Consider the following 21,553-nt stretch of genomic DNA (forward strand, 5'->3'; position numbering starts at 1 on the left):
CCAGTTGTTGGCCAGATGCCAGACTAGATGTCGCAGAGAAGGTAACGTTTAGGTGTAATTAGCATATATAGTAGCAGCCTTTGATGAGACAGAATAGTTTCTATAATTTGCATGGTCCTCACCCAATCAGTTAAAGGGTCTAAGAGCTAAGTTGGAGATTTCTGGAAGAAGGAGAACCTTAGAACTGCAATCCTGGAGGAAACCCTGCCTGAATCAGGAGCCAGCTTGCAACTCAAGACTGCAACGTCAGTCCTTTCTACATAATTGTTCGAAGCACCACAACATTTTAACATTATATACACTTCAGATGCGCGTCATTATCAATCAACACTATATACACACAGTAGGTTCACCACTGAGTCCCATTCTATCCTTTGTTATAAAATGAATCCTTTTAATCAATTTATTTACCCTTCCTCCCCTCCTTTCTGATAACTACTGATTTGGTCTTCTCATCCAAAAGATTATTTTTGTTTTATTTAGTTCATTCATGTGTTCGCTTTCTCTGTATGCAACTTGTAATTGAAATCTTATGGTGTTTGCCTTTCTCCATCTGATTTATTTCACTAAGCATAGATAGACAGACAGACAGACACACATTCTGTGTGCTTGTGTCTCTAGAGAACCCAATGAAAACTTTTAAAGACATTTCAATATTCAAGTTATCAAACAGCAATATATTAAAATATTTTCACAATTAATGTCATACATATTAGATTGATGAGTAAAACTAGCTCTTTGGAAATTTTTTGTTTTTGTTCAAGCAGAATATAAAACTGGTCAACCAAAGATACCCTGATCATCTTCTGGAATGCATTTCTTTGGCCCGAGGCATGCATATATCACTATTCAGAATGCTCAGAAGAATAATATTCTTGTGAAATGAATCACTAATTTAAAGACCAAGAAGTAAAATGGCATTTCAGTAGGGTTTTGTCATGTCCGTCCCTAACACATTACTTTTTCTTTCTACCTTGCCTTTGAATATCGCTAGTAAAATTGAAACCTTTTTAAGGTTCAGCCCATTTTGCCATGTCTCTGATATTTCTTTTTTATATTGAACAGGAAAGAAATGAATACAAAATACCCTGTCCTTGAGGTTATTTAGAGCTGAACTCTTGACTTTTTCCCAGCATGAATCTGTGAGTCTTGTTAGATGAAAAGGGTCAACCCTTGAAGTGATGAAACCTCAGAAGTGAACCCCACACAAACACCGAGGCCCTGCAGCCCCTTGCAGCTGACAGCTTTTCCAAGATCCTGCATAATTATTCAGGGCCACTGACTCATCCTCTTCCAGCTGCTGATGCTGCCTCTTCTCTCATTTCCCTGATATGCTATTTCTGATGAAGCCACAAAGGTGAGTAAAAGTTCACAGGATGTGGACACCTATCAGAGCTGCTTAGGAATTCAGAGTCTTTAATTATGTCAGAACACAGTGACTTGCTGAGAGCACATCATGATAGAGGAGTAGATAATACATTTGCATATTCTATTTCTTCATATTGTCAGCTGAGAGCTACCATAAATGTCATATATTGCTTTAGATCCCACTTCACTGAAATAAAAATTACCTTCACACATACTGTTATAATAAATTTATTTAGTTATGATTGTTAACCATTGATAGACAATTGTGGTTCAACTGATTCAAGAAAGTTCGCACCAGAATATAAGCACTGAGCAACCCAGTGGGTCAGAACCAGTTGTTCATAGGGGCATGAAATAAAATACTACATTTGCCATTGGTGGCTGGTTAGTAGAGGAATAAGATTTTTCTAACATAAAATGAAAACCTTAGAGAGTATATAGAAGGGGGATATTTTCTCATGTGTCTTGAGGAGTTTTGATGGATCCATAGTTGGAGGATAAACCAGATGGTTCTTAAATACTCCACTGAGCCTCATGATTTCATACACTTTCTGCTGGTTGGTGCACGGGAAATAATGATATGGAACAATTAGCTGGCGATCTTGACATTTCCAAATCTTTAATTACTCTTATAAGGAAAATACTTTTTTTTTAGTTTCAGATTGAAGTTTATTTTATAACTGTTATGTGCTTTATCTTAATTTCTACATTATTTCTTTTCTATACTAAATAATGAATTTTCCGGAGAAATTAGGAGACTCATCTATAAATAGATGACCACAAACATGAAACTTGCAGCCTCATTAGATTCCTGAGGAGAATATTAATACCTATATAATTATTAGAAAATAACCTAACCCTTTTCAAGAGCTGACTATATATATAAAAGTTCAAAAACTACTGATTAGGTCAATTGTTAATTTTTAAATATAAAGTCTATAGAGTTTTAAATCCCTATGAAATAAAAACACACAAAACTTGTGTTTTCCTTAGAATTTGAATATATAAAATAGTGTGATTATTATTATGTGACAATCCCAATGGTGAAATGTCTTCCAAAGTGGCATGTCCTAATTCTTTCAAGTATTTTAGAGAGGGAATTTATTTTAAAATTTCTTACTAATAAAATCAAATATATGATTGTTATAAATAAGATCAAGACAAGTTGAAAATTTAAACAAATACATTTTGGCAGATTATGGCTCTTTGTATTAAAGATTTCCATTAAAGTGGCCATTCCCTCATTGGGTTTAATTGAGAAATATGGAATTCATTTTATTTTCTTTATGTTCAGAATTTATGTGCATATTTTTCTTTCATAAAAGATGAGGAATTTACCTAGTAGCACTGATTCAATTATACATAAGAGGGCTAGTGCTTATTGTATTACAGCCAGTCTAAGATGTAGGGCAGTTGTAGCTAAACATGAGAGTTCCAGTTAATTTACTACTATGGTATTCACTAAACTTAATGATTTCCCATTCTGTACAGGCTCTTCTATTGACAACAAACACCCACATGTCTCAGATAATTGCTTTACCTCCTCTCCGATACTGGTGCTTTCTTTTCATGAATCATTGCTTGTTACTTCAACACTAAACTCAGTTACTCTCATTCCCTCCCCTAAAAATCCCATGATGGTTTATCTATGGCAGGGAGTGCTTCATCACCCAGACACTCTAAGGAAGTTGACTCACAATGGTCAGCTCTGCAAACATTGGGACATGGATAAACTTGCATATTGTAACAAAGGTGAGAACAAACAGTGATGGGCATTTTACAGTGATGAATTTCTTGATATAGCACGAAGCCTAGATTGGGTAATAAAGGAGATGAAAACCCAAAGGGAGCAATGGGTAGAGAAGTCAAGTTTGTATCAGTGAATTAGGAGCCTTGAAGATGAACAATTGCTGCAAGCTGGAAGGAGAGAAGGTAGAGTTTGGAGGAAGACATATTTAAAATTGACATTTTAGAAATTCTAGCAATTAGAGATGGCAAGCTCAAGTGTAAACTACTGGGGAAATGTGGGTAAAGTGTGGTCGTGAATGAAATAAATGGTGGTGAGGAAGTCAGCGACCAAGAGGGCAAGATCCATCTTCCTGGTGATGTTGGAATTGAGGTTCCATGAGAAATAGCATCCTCATGGGCCCAACTTGCTTTCCATTGAACAAAATGGTAAATTCATGAGATTGTTGAGAATATCGAGCAGTTTCTTGATGATTTGAAGAAACACAGGGAATGAACTTGGGAGAGAAGGGAACAGTCAGAGGGTATGGGGATTGTGGTTCTGATGACAGTGACAGGTGTTAATCAGTTATCTAAGAAAATGATCTGGCGACATTGGCAGTACTGTGGGATATTGGAATTAGTCACAAATTTCCAATGTTAAATTAGAATTATGTGTCTGCCTGGTGCCGTGTTTCCTTGGAGAAGGTCAGAGTCATGGGAACTTGTTGCTCCCTGAAGGCTGACAGGACTCACTGGCCTTCTCCAGCACCATGGAAAGCTGGAGATGGGGCATCAGTATCCTGACCTCTAGGCAGAACAATGGCTTCTTAGTGCTCCTGGTGTCTGAAGAAACTACACAGACTCACGTAATGTATTCAGCTTCTCTCTAGGCCACTAATATTATGTACCCTTGGGTTCATGACTGAATTTCCTGGACCTTGGCTGCTTATCCATATAATGATACCAGGATATACAAGGGATTCCTGATATGGTTTCAACTCTTCAGAATACAGTCGAGAGACAAAATTTAAAAAATAATTATATGAGGAGACAAAGTCGCTTAAATGATGGCATTTATCATTTAATGATGGGAGAATTTTCTGTATATTCAGATATGGATTAAAATTCCACGTAATATAGAATGGTGGTTGTGGGGTCTGCAAGGTAGGGAATGAAAAGATGTCATTAACAGGACAAAAAGTTTCAGTGACATGGATGAGTAACATCTGGAGTTTTAAGGTACCACATGACAACTACAGTTAATGATACTTTCTGTAATAAATAATAAGTAACGTACTTACCCTTGACGTGAACTGAGGATTGTTCTCAGCAGTCACATACAAAGTTAGAAGTATGTGAAGTGATGGTATGTGTGGTAATATTTTCCCAGCACACAGGTTTAGCAAAACACCACATTGTACATCTTAAATATATATGATTTTTGTTTTTCAAGTAACCTCAATAAAGCTGGAGGAAATAAAAAATTTAAAAATAAGTCCTATTTTATTTACTTTCCCTGCAGGTCTCAGAAGTCTCACACAAAGCTGCCCACACAATGATATCAAAAAAGCAGCACATTTAAAAAGAGGGCACCCACGGTTATAAATGCTACGGCCCAGAAGCTGAAGCTTCCCTACCTGAAAGTGAGGGGAAGCTCTGGTGTTAGCTGATACTAAATTGGATGAAAAAGAGAATTGGAACTATTGTTTCCTGGGTACCTTTAAGGCAAGATGAAATTTTCTGACATAAAAATACAATTCTCTTTGCCCAAACAAAGAGATCAAATGTTGACTTATATTGATTTTAAAAAGTTTTTATTAAAATAACATACTTCTATAGATTAAAAAAAAATGAGATACTCATTCTAAGCTATGTTTTTAAGAATATAAAAGTTGGTATTGAGAAAACAGTTTGCATGAAACAATTCCTTATGTGAAGCTACCAATGAAATTAGTTTTTGTGATGCCTTGAAAGTTAAATATAAATGTTGTTTCCATAGTCTGTTAAAATATGTCATAGATAAATATGAAACAAGTTGAGGAAATGCACATGAAGCTAAGTTTTCCAAAATCACTGAGCGCATTACTCACTGTATATAGATTTTTTGTATCATTTGCTCACCCTTCGAACAATGTAGAGAGCTTTTATAATTTCTGGAATGACTCTATATATTACCACTTATTAATGCCCTAAACTTTTATTTTGTGATTCATGAAATGGGAAATACACTATAATGTGATTAATGTGAAGGGTAAATAAGATAATGCAAAGCTCTTACTATATACACAATACATGCTAAACACTGTAATTGTGTACATGTGGGTTTGTATAAACTTACTGCATGGCACCTAAAAAAAACAGTTTCATTTACTACTCAAGAGTTGAAGTTTCATGAGATGGGCACAGTTAAGCTCTGTGGTAGCTGGCCGACCATGTAGAATCTCTTTTTTACTTGAAATTTCAATGTTGATATAGGTAAACTTTGTAATAGTCACTTTGCAAACTTTTCCTAAAATTCTTATGATTCCTGGGAAGAGAAAAACACAAAGATTGCCTTCAAACACATTGAAACACATACTTAAAGGTCTTGGGGAGGGGAGAATAATAAATATTAATACACATATGCAGAGATGAGGGTAACTGTGATGGTGACAGCAGTGACTTGAGACCTTGATTCATTGTTCCTACTTCGAATTTTACTCAGGGGCAAAATTGAACAAATCTTCCAACATTCAGTCTTAATGACAATTAAGACAATTTAAGATTACCTCACCAAGATACTGCACAGTGTAAATAGTTATGCAGGAAAATGCCTGGAGTGCTGTGGGTATTCCAAACACACATCCTTCCTGTAGTAAAACCTAAAAGCAAGTTTGACATAATAAATTATACTGTAGACTCTCTAAAATTTAGACATGAACTTGTTTATCGTTAAATCACGTTTACCATTTTTAACAGTTCTTTTAAAAGATGTCCATATCACCTTAAGTGCAGATTTTATAGAAGTGTAATTCAATCACTGTATATCATTTGCACAAATTATTCATTGTTTTGATATACAGGTCTGCATTGATTTTAAGTTCTTCAACATTGTGTCTCAGTGTAATGAAATTCAGATGTTTTTAATAATGGTGTATGATAATAGTCTCGCTTTTTAAAATAATTTCTGGTTACTTCATTACTAAGAATATATAATCTTATCTATTTCATTTCCAATTTAAATAATTCAATATTTTTTAAATACAACACCTTTTCTTCATTTATCTATGTCTTTAATTTTAAATTGATCTTACTTTGAATTTCACTCAGGGTGATGAAATTGAACAAATCTTTCTGACATAGTAAAACTATGTTGAATCAAGCCAGAACACAAAACTTTTAACTTGAACTATGAAACAGAAATGTAGAAGAAAATGTTTTTCTAAACTTGCACATTTTCTAAAATATTTTAAGAATTCTCTAAGTTTATAATAGAGAAAATGCCCATAGCAAATTCAAACTTGGCCCTTTTATAAACTGGGCATTACATATTCATTCTTTCCATTACAGAGAAATGTATTTTGTTTCAATATGTGTAGTTATTTGCCATTTTTTTTATTATTTCAAATGTTTGCCAAAAACTTTACATCCTTTTAAGTTACTAAAATTATTAAAGTTGCTGGACTGCATGTGGAATGACTTGCTCTTTTGAATTATGTGCCCTTCACTGGATGTCTAAGCAGTCAATGCAGAGAGAATGATTGAATGCATTTCCACTATTAGAATTAAATACAGGAATCACTTCATCAACATTCCAATTTGATTTACTATGGATGATACAAATCAATCAGTACCTCTTGACACAGGCCATAAATATTTTATGCTAATGGTCATATTCTAGGTTATTTCCATTGGTTTGGAGACAGGCAGGTTGACTGAAAGTCACAAACTTTCACCAAATAAGGTCATAAATTAATAACTTACAAAATGTTATAAAACAATGTGCCTTAATCCATTTTTCTCTGCCTTCTACTTTTATGGGAAGCTTCATGTGAATGGCAAGAACTTATATAAATATCTGATAAAAATTACAAATAAATCAGTGATTGTGGAAGCCAGTGTATAGCCACGCTAGTTCAGTCAACTTTGAACTTGATCCACTTAAAATGTGAACTCTATTCCAATATGTATCCCTTGAACCAAATCTTCCCTAGATTTATAGGTGGTATGCGATTTAGAGTCAGTATTCTGCTTATTCTTCAGCGCTGAGTTTTATCTCCATCTTTATACAGAAGCAATTTTTGCTACAGACCCTAAACCCCAGCATGGCAAACCTATTGGACAATCTCAGCTCTGGAAACAGACCCATTCTCGGAAGGGGCCCTGGGTTACAGGGTGACACAAACACAAACCAAGTGTTTTAAAGAACACGAAAATGTCTATCTCATTCGAAAAACAACACCTGGGCACAGGGAAAGGTGTAACCCTAAATCTCCCCTCATTTTCACATATGTCACCTCCATCTTTTCTAAACAAAAGGCAGCTCTGTCAAAATGCAGCAGATTTGTTTTGCATTGTTGCCAAAATCATAAACATTTTTTGCTGTGTTGTGCAGAGTACTTGAGAAGTAGAAACATTAGGAAAGAAAAATGTCAAATTACTTGATGTGCCAGATCTTCCTTCTCAGGGGAAGATATACAAATAAAATGTAAATCTTACATTTTATTCCATAAAAAAATAGTGTTTCTTGTGTTGCAGAGCAATTTATGCTTTTTTTCATTTTCTAATTTCTGGTCCTAGCGGTCCCCTCAAATTAATGTAAAAACATTGCAATATTTGCAAGTGGTAACTGAACAACCTTTTGTCATATTGAATAATCCATTTTTGCTTTGACATATATACATTTGAGTGCATTTCAACCGGTACATGTATTTAGATATTACTATAACAGAGTGAAAAGCAAAGTAGCTTTTGTATGATCACAAAATTACTTGATAATATTTTCTTAATATTGTGTTTCATATGAAAACCTGATTGTAATATTTAAATATAATATATAAATTGTCAGTTCGCATCTACATCAAATTATTCTAATTTCATAGAAACTTAACAGTGACTAAAGAAAAGCTCCTCTGAATTAATAGCCATCCCAAACCAGGCTGACAATGATTTAAGAAGCATTGTCTAATACGGCATTGCACTCAAAGGAATAATTATGTGAAAACCTTTATCACAACTATCAATTTTGCGAAAATGAAAGCAATAAAATACTTTGTCATTAAATGTGGCAGTGACATGCATCCATCACACAGAGTATTTTCAATGCCGTGAAAATCCTCCGTGTTGAACTTCTTCGAGCCACACCCCCAACACCTACACTCTGGCGACCACTCTGATCTTTTCTAATGCCTCTAAGTTTTGCTTCTCCAGTATATCAGATAGTTGGAATCATACGGTATTTAAACTTTTCAGTTTGACTTCTTCACTCAGTAATACGCATTTAAGATTCTTCCATATTATTTCATGGCTAGAAAGCTTATTTATTTTTAGGGCTGCATAATATTCCATTTCATGGATCTACAACAGTTTGTTTCTCCATTCAATTACTGAAGGACCAGTTGCTACAAGTCATGACCTTTACAAATACAGCTGCTATAAACCTTCTGTGAAGATTTTTGTGGGGATACAAGTTTTCAACTCATTTAGGTAAATACCAGGGAGTACAAGCACTGGATCAGACGTTCAGAGCCTTCTTCTAAAGTGTCAGAACCATTTTGCATTTCCAAGTGGAAATGCTTTGCCATCATGTCCTGTTATCAGTGTTCTAGCTGATGGCCATTCTAGTCAGTGCATAGACTTATCTCGTTTTAATTTGCATTTCCCTGATAACATGATAGGGGACATCTTTTCATATGCTTATTTGTCATTGAACATCATTTGTGCTATTTGTTAAGGACTTTGGCTGGTTTTTTAATCAAGTTATTTGTTTGCTCATTGTTCAGATTTAAGAAATCATTTTGTATTCTCCCTAACATTCTGTATTCTCCCTTTATCAAATGTGTCTTTTATGGATATTTTCTCCTAGTCTGGCCTCTTCTTATTCTTTTGATATTGTCTTTCACAAGAGTTTTAAATTTTAATCATGGAGTATGCCTTTCGTGTTGTATCTAAAAAGTTATTGCCGAAACTAAAGTCATCCAGGTTTTCCCTTTAGCAAGCTTCTAGGAGTTTTATAGTTTTGCTTTTAATATTTAGGACTATGATCACTTTGAATTTAATTTTGTAAAAACTGCCTATTTTTGAAACAATCTTCTCTTGCCCTTGTTGAAATCACTCTCTCCTGATTTCTCTTCACTACTACTCTGCCTACCACATAACAATATGTATGACAATGATAGCAGTAGAAATAACAATAATTACTATGATTATTTTAACTAAATAAAGCTTGCTCTTATGCTCTTAGGCTTATTCAACTTGACCCCTGCCCCCCACCACCCCGATTCAGTTTCACCTCTTCCATGTAGTTATATATGTTAGAATTTTTTTTTACTTTGTCCAGGATATATTTTTCTTCTCATCTTCCCTAAACAATCTCATTTATTTCCACAACCTCATTTACAATATATACGATCATGAATTCCAGTTCTACCCTTTTTTACTAAGACTAGACCTTATACATGAAACTGTCTAAATAACATTTTATATGTAACATATCCAGGTTACATACATGAACACGTCACCAGTTACACACATGTATCAAATACAAAACTCAGGATCTCTTGCCACAATTCTTCTTTTCCTTTCTCTGAATGAGGCTGGTATCTGTCAAGGCCACAACTCTGGCACGCCCCTACACCTTCATTCCTCCCAGTAATAAAAACATTATCAACAGCCGTTTTCATCTCATATCTCTGGGGTATTTCATCTTTTCTCCACTTCAGCCATCCCAAGATCAAGCTTCCAGTCTCTTAGGTGATTTTCTATACATCTTTTTTCTGCTAATCGTTCTCCTTGGGCTAGCCAGGAAGGGGGCCTTCTAAATACACATATGTAATGGCACTCTCTTTTTTCAAACACTCAGTGGCTTTCTACCACTCTTTAAAGAGTGAAACTCAACTCTTCAACACAGTCTCCTTGGCTGGGACATTTGGTCACTGCCTTTCTCTGCAGCTTCATTTTGTACCAAGCACACTGGATTCTCTACCAACAGTCACATTTGGTCACTGCCTTTCTCTGCAGCTTCATCTTGTACCAAGCACACTGGATTCTCTACCAACAGTCACATTTGCCTTCTTTCAGTTCTTTGAAACAGGAAGCTGCCACCTCACACTGCTCACTGTCTTGAATGTCTTTTCTCCCTCCGTGCACAGGAAACATCCATTCCTCTTTAGATCCCAAATATGACTTCCCCAGGACTGTCTCCTTTGAACTCATGAACTAGACATATTCTTTCATTGTATTTCTGCCTTGTGCAGCTTTTCTTTGTAGCAACTGCTTTATGTACATACGCATTTAAACATTAACATTAGGTAAGTACATGTATAGCATATGTGTTTGCACTTACTCCGATATGTAAGAAACTGAATTAATAACTGCCTTGTCCAGTAACCCTTTTCTTCTATTAGCTCCCAATTATGAGATAAATACTTCAAAAATATTTCCACCTAGCTCCATTAATTTTAATAAGCACAGAACTCCAAGATTAAAATAATCAGGCAATGTATACTTTTTCTTGAAAAGTCAATTTCACGAGTGCTGCTATTTTCTGTGATCTTATAGTAGATATTGCAGGTAAGCATTATGCTGATATTCTTGACTACATGGTGAGGCTTTGATTTAAGGGCTTGCTTAAGTGAGGACTGAGTCAGGAAATTAAAGGTTTCTTAGAGCGTGTTCTAAGAGCACACAGTTAGTTCAGTACCGTCCAGATTGATACACTTATCTACATACTCAATCTTTATCTTTTAGCTCATCTCTTAGTAAGTACAACTGAAGATGCATAAAATATGAGCAAATACATTCTTAGTGAAGTCAATGTTTACTAGTTTCTCATTATTTATTTCTGTCCTCCAGGCTGTAAGCTCTATTGATTCTTACTCTTAGCCAGCATCTAATCTCATAACCTTTAAGACACCAAAAGTGGAGACACTCAAAATCTATATTGAATTTCAATTCCTCCCAAAAGCTTTTCTAGGGAGAACAGCATGAAGCAGTGCTGCTGTCTCCAGGACCGACAATTGGTTTTTAGCCCCAGTTCTTAGCAACTCATGTCCCTAACTCATTCAACAGCTCTATTCTTTAATTTCCCCATGCACAAGATATGAAACTTAATTCCGTGGATATCTTCCATCTTGAAAATTCTTAACCAGAATCAGAGTGAAAGTCATTGTGTTGATATTGTATTGTATACTTAATACTATATAGAATCTTAAGATATATCTAAAATTATGAAAACATTTAATAGCTATTCATACATCTTTCATATATGTATAGTCAGTGATACATGTAATATTAATTATTCCCATGCTCAAGTTTGAAATAATTAGATAACTCATTTCATCTGTGAATAATAGAAAAATATATTTGATTTAAGTCATTTTATTTCAATGATTTATTTCAAATCATAATATATGCACATTATATGGATATCGTCTATGTAGCTGACTGATGCAGAAGGCAGGACTTACTATGAATTGTTCTTTACTCCATTTTGTAATCTTTATAAGTGGTTAGCAACTATGGGAAGGTAGCAGAAGAAGGAGTAACATAGGGTTTTTGGAGTATTTTTGTTTCTTGAACATCAGTGACTTTTTCCCACATCTATATAAGTTTCAGTTAAGAAGTGTGACCTCCTGAGACTGCCACTCTCGCCAAGCGTGCGTGCACACCCAGATGTGCAAACTCAGTCATAGAGAACGAGGCAGCAAGGAATGGAGGACACCGATCATCTGTATATCCTGCTAGAGCATAGGCTCCATAATCTAATCAGACTTCATATATATGAGTTCAAAGATAAAATTATTAAAATTTTAAGTCTTCATCACAAGAAAAAAATTTATAACTAAGGAGACACATATTAACTGGACTGATCACTTTACAGTGTGTAGATATCAAAGCATTACATAGTATACATTGTATACATGAATCTAATATGTATTATTTATTTGTTATGCCCCAACAAATTTCTTTAAAATTGAAAAACAAATTGAAGATTGAAACAAGATTCATCCTAGCACTGACTGCTTCTGAGAGACTATGCCTTTCAATTAAACTGAAGCGTAGCATTGGAGTTAGTCCTGACAAAGTGGTTTTTTTTTTTTTTTTTTTAAGATTTTATTTATTTATTTATACAAGCACTGGGTACAGTCAGAAGCGCGGGAGGGTGAGAGGATTCACCAGAACCAGAGCGGGGAGCAGAACAGGCAGACTGACGAAACACACTGCTGAGAGGAGCAGCGGGTGCAGTAGGAGAGGTATGTGTGATATGCGGGACCCTCTCTGGCAGCCCGGGATCTAACCGGGGCTGCAGAGGCTGAGGGCAGCTTGGCAATCCAGCCCTCAACCGCTGAGACACCAGGGAGGCCCAGACCTGACAAAGTTTTTGATAATTACAATTATGCCTTCAGGGTCCAAGCAAAATAAAGTTTTGCACCCAGGTTCCTAACATGAACAAGGAGCTATTTACATGCAATTTGTACATGTAAATAAGTAGCCTTAATTTTTTTACTTCATTTTGTCTTTTACGCTTTCTCTCATCTCTTCTAAGGATTTTATATTCTGTAGCTAGTATTTCTCAGTGTTAGCATTCGAGCTAGACTTAATATAAACCACGATGTAACTGTTTACTAACAGAATATCACTTTTTTTTTTTTTGTTTTCACAATGAAAATTTTTGATGTCAGCTTTTAATGATTTCGAGGGCTAAGTTCAGAGTACGTGTTCCAACTATATTTCTATTTTGAATTCATTCAGAGGGGACATCAAAATCAGAGCCTATGTCTTTATTTCTAATTTAACGTTTTTAGGTGAAGATCTACAAAAACTAAGTTATATATGTTCTGGTTCACATAAACGTTGAAAATTATTAGAAAAGAATAAGCCTAGGGAAACACCATTTCAGTTCCGTGTTTTTCTTCTTGATGAGACTGGCATATTTTAAAATAACTGGCAAATGATACAAAATCCAAACGTGAAGTTGCGCATTTAACATGCTCCAAAGTGTCTCCTGCGGCGCATCAGGTGCTGCTCCACTAACCTCCGGCCGGACTGGAGTCTCCCAAACTTCCTATGTTGAAATCCTAACCCCCAATGTTGCGGGGTGGGAGCAAAGTACAAAACTGAAGACATGCTTTCCAATTTCAAAACAAAATTGTGCAATCAAAACACAGACTGTTAGGGGAAAAAGGCTGTCCTAAAGCTAATTCCATACAGGCTTTGTGGACTCCACCCCCACCCCAGGCCAAAGCCAAAGACACTGGGAACTCCACATCCCATCCCCACCCAAGGGAAGGTGGCTGGGACCTGAGGGTGGGGTTCAGCAGCCAGGTTGGTATTAAGCCAGACACGTGGGCTTTGGGGGGGGGGTCCCCCATTTTGGCTCTCCGCCAGCTCGCAGGGTCGGGCCAGCTCGGAGAGTGCCTTTGGGTTTCCAGGTCAGCTGATCGGGTAGGACGCATTAAAGACTTTATTTCCCTATTTTCTCCCTGAGTTGTCCATTTTCCTTATTTCCTTTTCCCTTGTAAATAAACCTTTTATGAACCTTTTGTGTGTGTCTGTAGTGGAGTATTCATAAGGCCCTTGTAAGCGCGCGGGTGAGGACCCACAGCCAGGAACCCGCTCAATATCGGGGCTGCCCTATAACAATCCTAACCCCCAATGTTGGGGGGTGGGAGCAAAGTTCAAAATTGAAGACATGCTTTCCAGTTTCAAAACAAAACTACAATCAAAACTCAGACCAACGGAACAAAAGAGGAGAAAGGAAGAAACCCTCGCACACGCGGGACATGCTCTCGGACGAGGCTGCAGCCCACATGCGCAGAGAGGACGTTCTCTTCGAAAAAGGGGGGAAACGGATTTCCACGTGGACGAGGATGAACCTGGATTCCCGCCCGACTCCAGATAAAAAAATTAACGCCAAATGGGTCAAAACCGCAAACACAAGACCCCGGCGCTGCTATGGGAGGCGCGGCCTCCGGGAGCTCCTAAGGGCGGGGAGCCGGCGCGGAGTCTCCCCGCCTTCGCGCCGCCCCGCGGGGCACCCCCAGAAGAGCGCTCGCTGCCCTCGACCACGCGGCCCCCGACCTCGCGACCGCCGCCCCCGGGCCCGACCCCGGCGACCCGCCGGCTCCGGGCGCGCGCTCCGGCAGCGGGGCCCCGGCAGCGCGGCCAGGCCAGCCCCTGGGCGCCCGCCCGTCCCGGCCCGGAGGCCGCCGCGTGGCCGCGAGCGAGGCGGGGGCCGGAGAGCCCCGACACCCAGCGGCGGAGCCGGCCACGGGTTCCCGCCACGGACCCGGCGCCCTGGGCGCGGCGCGCAGCAGTGACGCGCCCTCGTCGCGGCGCCCGCGCGGGGCGGTGACTTCATCTGGCGGGGCGGGTCCCCCCGCGACCGGGCGCGGGGCTGGGGGGCCGCGGAGCCCCTCCCCGTGGGGCGCGGGGGCCGGTGGGGGCGCGGCGGAGGCTCCCGGCAGCCACGAGGCCGCCCGCGGGCGGGGAGAGGGGCCGGGCGAGGCCGGGGGGCGCCCGCGCCGCCTGTTGCCGGAAGGCCCCGCGGGGCGTAAAACCCGAGTGTCCCCCCTTTGGGGTCGCCCCCCCTCTTGCGCCTCCTCTTTTCTGCCGGTTGATCCCGGGGAAGACCAGCCCCGGGATCCGGGGCCCCGGCCCGCGCGCGGGAGACCCTGGACTCCCGCCGGGGTGAAGCCTGAGGGGGACCCGCGCCCCGGCGCCCCGAGTGGAGAGAAGCGCCCGGAAAGCAGCCGCCGGGGGCGACACGACCGCGCCCGAGCCACGGAGGCCGCGCCCGGAGGGGCTCCCGACGCTCAGCTGCGGCGGTGCAGACGTGGCCGGGGCCGGCCCTGGAAGCTTTCCTGGCCCCATCCCGAGCCCGCGACCTGCGCCTCGCCCCGAGGCTGGCGACGCCCCGATCCCCCGCCCTTGGGGAGCGGGTCCTCGCGTGCCTCGTGTCCAGAGGCCCGTCTAGGCCGCCTGCCAAAGACGTGCCCAACAAGGGGCCCAGGCGCCAGCCGAGTTCACGGCGCCCCAGCCCGCAGACCCGCCGGTCTGGAGGGGAGAGACCTGGGGAGGGGCCTGCCTTCCCGCGCGCTGTGCTGCCCACCCGGGCTCGAAGATGGTACCCAGACGCCATTAACCGTGTGCCAAGGGCTACCGAAGCTCTTCAGCAGGCTGCGCTCTTGAGAATGAGGATGTCTTCCCCTGGCAGCCCCCGCCCAGGGTCACTGCAGGGGACACCGTCCGCCTCCGAGCAGCTCCGTGCAGAGGGCGCGCCTGGAAGGGGGTCCAGGAGGACAAGGCCCGCCTGGCCTCAGGGCCCCTGGGCACAGGTCTGCATGGGTGGAGCTCACCTGTGGCTGCTGTCCAAGGGGAGTCCTGTCAGCCTTCAGGCCTAAAGTGAAGGCAAGAGCTTTGTCCTGCTATGCAAGCCAAAGGGCAGTCACCTTTTGTCGTTCCTGCACCAAGGACTTCAGTGGCACGTCACCCTTCATTCACCCCACCCCCATCTGGGTTCAGCTGGGGTTGATAGTCAAGGGCCTTCAAGCCAAACAAAAAGAAAGAAATGTCCTTCGGGCAGGAGGAGAGATTGGAGGGAGGAGCTGAGGCCGACCTCTCTGCGCCCGCCCTCCTCAGAGTCCTTTCAACCGGTCTAGTCCAGACACGGACCTGGCATGAGCTCAGGATCCGGCTGCAGCTGCAGAGTCGTTTCAGGGTCTTCCTACCTTTACCCCCTCCCCCGCTGCAGCTGCCCAGGGAGGAGCATCTGAGGCTGCACCAAGCCGTCTGGTCACTCAGCGTCTTCTGAAGTCTGCCCTGCCCAGCCTCCCTCCCTCTCAGGCCCTGATTCCCTTGCCCAGAACCTGGCCCCTGGCCCTCCCGTTGGAGCCGCACTGAATTAGGCAGCGCCCTTCGGCAGCCTTCCCGCCATTACCGGATACACCGCAAATGTCAGACAAGCTTGGTCCCAGAAATCCGCACAGTTGAGGCGGCCGGAGGGGAAGAAGGTGGAGTGGGGAGCGGAGTGGCGAGGCACCGACCGACCTTGGGCGATGGACGGTGGGAGCTTCGGCCGAGGGGGTGCTGGGGTGACATCTATCAAAGGAGGTGCGATCCTCTACCTCGAAGTCATAACCGGTGTTGGAAACTATGTTACCCTCAAAAAAAAAAAAAAATAAATACCGTGTGCTAAATATCTGAAACTAATATATTATTCTATATCAATCACATCTCAATAATTTTTTTTTTCTCAATTCTTTCAGGCTCCTTTGCAGTCAGTGCCTCCCCTGAGTCTCAGCCCAGCCCCTGGCAACTGCTCATCAGTTTTCCATCCAGCCCCGCCCTCTGGGGTAACCGTCACTTGGAACTGATGTGGTCTTTGTATGTGTCTCGATTGGATGTTTTGTTCACATTTTGTATATATGCCCTTGATGGCTACTACTTTGTCCTTTTCTTTTTGTGTAATTATTCTGCTTTTGCTGCCTGGGCACTACTGACTTCATGAATCAGGAGAAGAATGCTTTTCTTTAACTTCTAATTCCTTAAAATGTTTCTTTTTTAAATTTTCATACTTTCCTCCTTACACATATTACAGAATCTCAAAGTGAGGGCATGTAGGTTTGGAGTGTATTTTACTAGAAAGTTCTTAACTACAAATGTAAACTCTTCAATAAATGTACTATGCAGATGAGCTGTTTCATCCTCAGTGTGCCCAAGAATTTGTGTCTTTCAAGGAATCTGCTCATTTCTTGTAATTTGCCACATTTCAGGGCATCAAACAGTTGATCTGTTAATACCTGCTGGCTCTACACTGGTGTATCCGTTCTCAGTCTATTTGGCCATTTGTGTCTTCTGCCAGTTTGTCTCTATCAGCCCACTTAGCGTGTTATCATAAAGCATGTAATTTTTGTTGTGATTGTATCAACATAAAACTGAGAGTTGAATAAAAATAAAATACTTCTAAAAGTATAGAAAACTCCTTCCTGGCACCACAGGTTGCTCACATATTTGAAGAAAGACAAAAGAATTTAACCCTTCCACAGGGTTTCACAAAAGTGATCCAAGCTCAGACCTTTTCCCTGCTGTGACAGCCAGACTCTCCTGTGCTTTTTTCCAGGAAGAGTCAGTTGCCTTTGCTGATTTTCTGTATAACAGAGCATCCCTTTCTGCTGAGAACAAAGATTAGGACAAAGTTTCAAGATGATTTGTCAAACCTGAAACACAACTGCCTCAATTTGTGGAATTAAATCTGCTAGCAGAGAACCATAGAGGGAGTCAAGCAGGCCAGATTTAAGGAGTTGATGGAATTGCGGCATAGAGATTTACTCATTTCTGAATGTCACAAGGCACTTTAATACTTTGTGTTTCAGAAGGGAAACAGGATTAAGCAGTAGTTGTCCTGAAGGCTTCTGATCTGTTCCTCATAAGCTGTGGCCCTTGAGCTACTTTAATCAAACTCTGGAGAAGTATGAGATCAGGTTCAATGCCCCAAACCCTCAGAAGCCATTGGAAACTCAACTTCTGCGGTTTGGGAAGTGCCACACGCTCAATTAATTAAATTTTATTCTGAACTATATTTGCCAACAGTGACATGAGCTTCTCCCCTCCCCCCACCCCCGTTAGCTTCCATTTTTTAACTCTAATTCCTTTCTACTTAAAAAAAATAAATAAATTAATTAATAGAACTATAGAAACTTAGAGAATTGAACATCAGTTTGAAAAATAACTGTTAAACTTTGTGATTTTTAGTTCATTGTCAAAAGTATATTTTCCAAACCTTATTCAGTATTAAAATACCATCAACATCAGCATCACCATTGTCACTCCATATCAACAGTTGGGAGAATTTAAATAAATCAAGTATAATTAGTTTGGCACCAGGGTAGCTTTTAATTTTTAGCTTGTGTTCCGTCATCTGAGAAATGTTCTTGCTGCCTCATCTTCACTTTTCCCCCATTCTAAAAATTCCTGGCATTTTACAAAGCTCAGTCTAGCTGTTTTGCTAAATGTCTTTTGAAAAGGTGTTTTCACAGAGGAAAGAGAGCTTTAAAGTGCAGTGTAGACACACGGAAATAAGCTTGAATATTAAAAAATTCAGAAGATTAAAGGTGACCTTCATTCCTTGATGCACCAGTCACATTTCTTTCCAAGAATAATGGCTGCGTTGACACTGTTGCTTTCATTCATTTGTATACTTCATGCTCTCTCAGCCATCAACATATATGGAGAGCTAGAATGTTCCATGAGAGGGAGTTAGTGAGGGAGAGAAAGTGGAAAGAACATATTTTGCTTGGGCTATTACTTTTGGGGTGTTTTTTTACATTCATGTCGACCTTTATTCCAAGCAAAGAGACAAATGTTAGTACATGTTTATATAATTGCTTGTTGTCCATTTAATGACTCGAACAAAGGCTACAGGTCTACAATGCCACTTAAGTAGAAAGAGACTGATTATTAAAATAATTCTGCACATGGGGGCCTCCCTGGTGGAGTAAGGGGTTAAGAGGCAACCTATGAAGCTGTCCTCAGCCACTGCAGCACAAGTTCGATGCCTGGCCAGGGAGCAACCCACATGGCACAGCAGACCTCTCCTGTCTCGTCCGCTGCTCCCCTCGGCAGTGTATTTCAGTCAGTCTGCCTGTTCTGCTCCCCACTCTGTCTCTGGTGAATCCTCTCACCTGTACCCCACCTCTTGTATGCATACATAAAAATAAGTCTTAAAAAAAATAATTCGGCACCTACCTACCAAATACTTTTCTCCCCCCTGAGAAATTTGCCAGTGCCTTCTGCTAGGGCATCTTCAATTCACATAGATGGTCACCCGCAAAATATTTTGTGTCTACTCCCTAAACCTTTGTCACTTCCTCTCACCACTTCCCTTTGTAAAATCTACCCTTTCCATATCAGTTTTATTTTTATTTATTCTGACGGAATTCTCATATAACTAGAATACTGGTTTTTTAAAATTATGTTTTGTGAAGTAGTCGGTATTTCTCAATCAAATATTTATTTTGGTAAGGATTTAATGAGTTTATACACATGAAATATTTAGAATAATGCTCAGCACATAATACTCATTTAGTCAGTCAGATTTGTTCCAAATGCAATTAACTGTTTTTTTTTTTTCTACCTGCTCTAAAATCTCTTCATGTACAGTCTTCTGTCATTTCAGCTAAGTTCTGTGATTTCCACTTGGAAAATGGAAAACTCAACCAAGGCAAAGACCGGTTAGTGCCTTGTTCTCACCTGCTAAGGCACAGGACAGCATAGACAGAAGAGAAGCTGAGCAGCTCCCCCCCAACCCCCACTCCCCCCACCCCCCATATAGTTGTTCTGTGGTTATCACATGATGAGAATTCTTTCTTTCACCTGAGAATTCCAGTAAGATAGATAACATTTTTGGAAATAGACATATAAAGTGTCAGGCAGTTTAGGACAATTCTGAGCTCTGCCTCATAAAAAGAGGTCTCTCTTCCCACTCACTGGAATTGTAGATTTTACAAGACCCGGTAAAGTGAGGTTGAATTCACGAGAGCAAGAGCAAGAAAAGGGTGTTTGCATCCATTTTGTATCGTCATTTAGGAACGTGACGTGAAAGGTATCTGAATTAGTGATGTCTTCAAGCATGTGGAGGTGTGGACAATCTCTACGGTAAGCTTTGAGAATCGGTTATTAGATGGGATGATGTGTGCTTTTACATAGAGAATTTGAAATATGTATAAATACCAAGTAAATAACGAAAACCAGATGTTGTTCTTGATTTTTTTAAAGATTTATTTATTCATTTATTTATTTAATTTATTTATACAAGCACTGGGTAGAGTAAGTGCGCGGGAGGATGAGAGAACTCACTAGAGCCAGAGTGGGGAGCAGAGCAGGCAGAAGGACCGGGGAGCAGCGGGCGGCAGGAGAGGTCTGCGCGCCATGTGGGACCCTCACCCGAGGGCCGGGGATCGAACTGGTGCTGCAGAGGCTGCGGGCAGCTTCGCAACCCAGCGCTCAACCGCTGCGCCACTAGGGGAGGCCCTGTTGTTCTTGATTTTGGGAAGATGGGGACGAACACAATGAAGAAGTTCCATTAGTCAAAGGTTAAAATGAGCAGATAAATGCTTAAACAAATCAGGCAATTTCGTATACAAAGGTGAACCATGAATAAAAGAGGGTAAATGAGAGTTCATTGAGAAGAAATTATAATCCACTTGAAAATCTTGGGAAACATATGACAGGCAGAGAAAAGAGAAAAGGCAATGGTTGTTAAGAGGAAAATACAATAATAATAATAATGATGATGATAATAATAATACAGAGGGAATTAGTAAACCAAGAGGGAGAAGTACAAAATAAATCATCAGCAGTACAGTAACATGAAGTTGGGATTTCAGATACGAATCAACTCACTCGTGGTCTAATCAGTCAAATTAGGGTGCCATCATTTAACCCCCCAAAAATCCCTAACTCTATAAATACTGAGTGCAAGCCAAGTGCCTGGTACTTTGTGAACTTCTGGGGAGATATCAATGGACATATGCATTTGGCCCTTGTATTCCTGGAAGTTATCCTCCTGCATGGTCTCTGCACAGAATGGAAAAGTATTTGAAAAAGTTATAAAAAACAATGTTTAAAAACTATATAATCAGTAAGGAAGCAGATAATATAAGGTAGTTATTTTTATTTTCATGCATTCTTCTGTCAAACCAACAATTACTAAGCGATATTACGTCCAATATGTATGGGATTAAGTAATTTATAAAACTATGTGGATAAACTCATATAAAATCAATTATGAGTAATTTTAACAAAGAGTTCAATAATGTGGAAATTAAGAAAAATGACTCTCTGTATTAGAATTACTTAGAACCTAAACTAAGTTACAATAACAGGTCATCTTGCTATACACACACACACACATATATACATGTACACACATATATATACATATATACACATATATATGTTAAGGGAGAAAAGAGAACATTGAAATAATGTGTATAAAATATTATTATATTTTATTGCATGCCAAAAATAGAAAATGAAATTTACTGCAGTATAAATGACCCATAAATGTTCATGTCTGCATTTAGAAAATCCAGGTTATTTCAAAGTTTAAAATCCCTGTCAGCCAATTTAAACTGAATTGACTTGAGTTATTGCTACTAAGAGCACCTGGGGACATAAGGTCATAAAAAAAGAGATTACTCCTTCTTAAATTACAGAGCAATGTATGGTGCATCAAACCAAAACTTTTAAAGTTAAT

The 21,553-nt window shown here is 40.2% G+C and overlaps 1 long non-coding RNA gene across 7 annotated transcripts in view; it reads right to left on the reverse strand.

The window, feature by feature from the left end:
- Nucleotides 1-16,500, reverse strand: part of LOC119242985 (uncharacterized) — a 40,349-nt gene extending 23,849 nt beyond the window's left edge. For 4 of the 7 annotated variants that reach the window (XR_008551332.1, XR_005124596.2, XR_008551333.1 and 1 more), the window contains exon 1: nt 15,654-15,981. This is a non-coding gene — a long non-coding RNA (uncharacterized LOC119242985). Of the gene's footprint in view, nt 1-4,397; nt 4,971-5,434; nt 5,624-5,864; nt 5,958-15,653; nt 15,982-16,344 lie in introns of those variants that run through there. The other 3 variants (XR_008551331.1, XR_008551334.1, XR_005124600.2) reach the window with 3 other exon arrangements.
- Nucleotides 16,501-21,553: the final 5,053 nt, after the last annotated feature.

The sequence above is a fragment of the Talpa occidentalis genome, unplaced genomic scaffold, assembly GCF_014898055.3.
Source record: "Talpa occidentalis isolate TD23 unplaced genomic scaffold, MPIMG_talOcc4v2.1 talOcc4.13, whole genome shotgun sequence".
Taxonomy (NCBI): domain Eukaryota; kingdom Metazoa; phylum Chordata; class Mammalia; order Eulipotyphla; family Talpidae; genus Talpa; species Talpa occidentalis.